The sequence below is a fragment of the Otolemur garnettii genome, unplaced genomic scaffold (assembly GCF_000181295.1).
Source record: "Otolemur garnettii isolate 467f Iridium unplaced genomic scaffold, OtoGar3 scaffold00007, whole genome shotgun sequence".
Lineage (NCBI taxonomy): Eukaryota > Metazoa > Chordata > Mammalia > Primates > Galagidae > Otolemur > Otolemur garnettii.
In genome coordinates this window covers 37,595,434-37,599,959 of record NW_003852402.1, presented here as the reverse complement: position 1 = coordinate 37,599,959, position 4,526 = coordinate 37,595,434, and positions in this window count along the sequence as shown.

The window sequence follows — 4,526 nt, the reverse complement described above, 5'->3', positions numbered from 1 at the left end:
TTCCTTGTGTTTAGGCATAATCTTTCTGTTCTACGGACATGAAATAGGAAGTGAAGGAGAATAAAAGTTTTTATAAGTAGCCGTTCACGGATTTCAAATCTCCAGGGTATCGGAACTATCAGATTATTCCACTGAAAATTTCAAGGCAATGCCCCTTCTCAATGCTTTAATGATCAACCTGGCCTGGGTTATGATTTTATTATTATATTTTATTATAATTTATCATTCATTCATTTATCTAACAAAAAAGTTGGAATGGCTTTTCTATTCCAGGTGTGTATTACTGCAGTTTTTTGCTACTCCCCTGATTAGCACTGACTGGCTTTCGGTGACATCTGCTTAACGGTTCTCCAAATACTGGCCTTCTCTCCGGGCACTTACGTAGAAGAGTTCTCCGGGGCTTCTTTTCACAGCCACATCCTTGACATGACAGGCCCAGCTTGAGCGGCTCAACCTTTTCAATTCCTCCCAGCCCTCTTCTTTTTCTCTGACATTGTATCTCAGCGCTTTTTGCTGCCAGAGTCTCCTTCCACAGAGGTCGCCTTCTTGGGTAAAGTACTGGCAAGATGATTCAAGCGTGACAACTCTCTGCATTTATACTTGACCCATGGGAGACTCTGGCATTTTTGTCTGGGCAAAAGGTAGTGTTGTGAATTGTGTGCAGTGGTGCAATCACAGCTCGCTGCAGTCTTGAACTCCTGGGCACAAGCAATCCTTCCCCCTCAGCCTACTGAGTAGCTAGTACTTTTGGTATTTGCCACCACTCCTGACTAATTTTAAAATTTGTTGTATGAGTAGGGTCTCACTATATTGTCCAGGTTGGTCTCAAGTGATTTTCCAGCCTTGGGCTCCCTAAAGGCTGGGTGTGAGCCACTGTGCCCAGCTTGCTTCTGTATCCAATTTCCTTTTCTAGTGCTCAACAGGCATTAGGGAGAGATCAGGAAGTCTCCTGGCTAAGGACATGCTCTCTCCGTTCACCCTCAGTTTATGGTAATGACACCCATGAGACCCTCCTCGTTTAACTAGGGTCAGGGTGTGGGCAGAAGCAGGCTATTGTTCATCCCTTGAACCGCCAGGGAAAATCCATGACATTCTACCCCAGGTCAGACCCCCGGGACCCCATCGCTTCTTGCTTTCTTCTTTAGTGTTCTGCTTACGTGGAGCTGGGGGAGTAGGTAGTAGGTACCGTCCCTTGTGTTGACCACCTCCAAGGTGTTTTTACGGAACCCTGCAGAATTAGTCTTACTTATCATATAGTATATCTATTATGCACAAGTACACATAAAAATCAGTGCGTGCATACATACAGACACATGAAATATATTATAAAATGGGTTGAGACTATTGGTCTGTTACATAGTAGTCCATCCACCATGCTTATTATCATAAGAACTTCCCTAAGTTATTCAGCATCAACTAGCCCCCATTTGCTCCTTGGTGAAGATGGGGAAGGATCACAACCTTGACCTTGAGGTAGCAATCTCTGTAAGTATGACGAATAACAGTGTTGGTGCAAAGTTAATCCTTTCTAAATTACATAAAGCATAAATTTATCTCTGTCTTTCTCTAGATATCCTATTGTATGGCGTCTAGAAAGAAAAAACTATTGAAAGTAATTGTTGATGGCCACAAAGCCAAAATAAAAAGCTTGACGACAGGTGTGAAGTATGTGTTTCAGATGAAGACAAGTGGAGGCAAGGATTGCAGTGTGTCTGTGATGAAAAAAGTGACTACAAGTAAGGAAATATCATAAAACAAAGTCTTTGTTTTATAGTTTGATAATATTTGAAAGTATTTTGGCTCATCACAATGTGGATATTTAAAAAAAAGCTGGATAATTAAAGAATAATGATGGTGATAACAATATCAATAAAAGAACTAAAAGAAGTGAACTTCTAAGAAAGTATTTGTGTATCTACCTATGTTGGAAACTGGAGTTTTAAAAATAATCTGAAACCCAGCGTATACATACATGTGTGTATGTTCACACGGGATCTATCACATACGTGGACTAGATGTACATGTAGGCACAGACGTTATGTTATGTCCTAATAATACAAACGCAATTCATTTAGGACTGAGTTGGTGATTGGTAAGCAGAGTTTCTGTCTTCATTTTTGAATTCATTTTGAATTCATGGTAAATTGGTTTCATAATATTTGGGTTGGAGTAATGTAAGAGTATTAGGTGTCTATAGCCTGGTGAAAGTCTGTGCGAACCCCTCTGGTGGAGACTGTGTGCTAATGCAAGTAGCAGTATTGCTGCACTGATGGGCGGATTAAAGACGCAGCAATGTAGGCATGCTAACAATTTTGATTTAACCTAAGGATTACATTTTAAAGTGCTGTTCCTCCTGGCCCTTCCTCCATTCCTTACTCTTCTTCAGTTCCATTATCTACTCATTTTACTGAGTGGTGGATAACACAACCATGATTCTATCATTGAATGGTATTTATGACAACAAACACTTGGAAATTGCAAACCTCAAGAGATGACTTTGCTGGGAGTGATTTATCATTCATTAAGGGAAAATATTGGGGGACTAGACAAGGATATTGTTGTGCTGCTTAAATTAAAACCCATAAGTAATGCCTTATCCCTCTGTTTGTAGAGCTCGACATGTAGGATGATACACACGCATAAAGTCAAGGATTATTACAGAGATGTTTTAATTTTATTATTCATGTTTGTTTTATTTTATACACATGTGACATTTCTACTCATGTATAATTTGCCTTTTCAATAGAACTATCTAGGATTTCTGCCTTAACCTTAGAAGCCGTGAATACTTCTGCAAATTTAATGTGGAATCGAACAGAGACCAACTTCACTCATTACAAGATTTATATATCAAACAGAACATTTCAAAAAGAATATCTTATGTGGGGAATGATGACTGAGCACACAGTTACAAATCTCTCTCCCAGTGGAATATATAACATCACAGTACCTAGAATAAAAGGCAGTGTTCAAGGATCTGACACATTTATCAGGGTTGTTGTAGGTATGCAGGTTCTTTTGATGTTTTAAATATTCACATTTATATTGCCTATTGTGTTATTTAAGATAGCATTTTGGTAATGGTTTTAGAAATTTGAAAATTTACAGTCTCCAAGACTGTTTCAGAGGGTACAAATGCTCATTTTACTGGAACATTCTAAGGAGTTTTGGGATAATCTGTGAAATGGAAATTGGAAGAAATGTTAGCTGACACATGGTGCTCAAGAAATGTCATTTTAGTTTCTTAACATGCCATTTGCTGCTGTTACAAATTATCACAAGACAGTGGTTTAAGCCAGCTCACGTTTATTATCATGTTGTTCTGTAAGTCTTAAGTCCACTGTAGTTTTCTCTGATTGAATCAAGGTGTTGGCAGGGCTGTGCTCCTTTCTCTCGGTCTGGGAGCGATTCCGTTTCCTCGCTCATAAAAGTTGTTTGCAGATTTAGTCCTTGTGTTGTGGAACTGAGGTCATCACTCCCATGTTGGCCATCAGCAGCTGTGTCTAGCTTCTGGATGGCACCTCCTGCCTGGACCTGTGATACTCTTCCCCCATCTTCAAAGTCACTCACGCTTCCAATCTCCTCTGCTGGCCTTTTCCTCTTTTAAGAGCCTGTATGATTAGATTGGGTCTATCTGGATAATTCAGGTGGATCTCTCTGTTTTATGGTTTGTGTTCTTAATTCCAAGTCCTTTTCAACACATAACATAACAGTAGCAGGTTCCAGGGTTTAGCCTTTGGGAATCTTTGGAGGCCCATTATTCTGTCTACCACGCACACGATTATTCCTGTAAATGTGGTACTGTGTGATAATGCCAAATAGGGAAGGGGTTTAGACCTTGGGGTTTGATGCTCATTTCCTGAGTACTATTAGCCAAGTTACCTCATTCTTTGGGCATCAAGTTTGTGGGGAATTTGAATTAGATGACCCCTGATTTCCTTTTTTGTTTTTTTGAGACAAAGTCTCACTCTTTCACTCTGGTGGAGTGCCATGACATTGTAGTTCGCAGCAACCTCAAACTCTGGGGCTTGTGCTATACTCTTGCCTCAGTATCCTGAATAGTTGGGACCACAGGCACCTGCCAAAATGCCTGGCTAATTTTGTTTTCTATTTTTAGTAAAGACAGGGTCACTCTTGCTCAGACTGGTCTTAAACTTCTGAGTTCAGGCGATCCACCTGTCTCAGCCTCCTAATGTGCTAACATTACGGGCCTGAGGAAGTGTCTGCTCTGTGTTTAACATTTTGGTCTCCCTTTGTACATATCCTGTTAGAGCCAGGATTTTCCAAAGAGCTCCCTATGTAGCCATGTTGTTGCATTTGAATTCCTCTTTCTCAAAGTCTGAGGTACCATGGTGTGTGACAGGGTTTGTTGTGGAGGTCTTCCCAAATAATGTGTGAGGGGGTTCATTGTGGAGGTCTTCCCACCTCCTCGTGTGACAGGGTTTGTTGTGGAGGTCTTCCCACCTCCGTGTGTGACAGGGCTTGTTGGAGGTCTTCCCACCTCTGTGTGTGACAGGGTTTGTTGT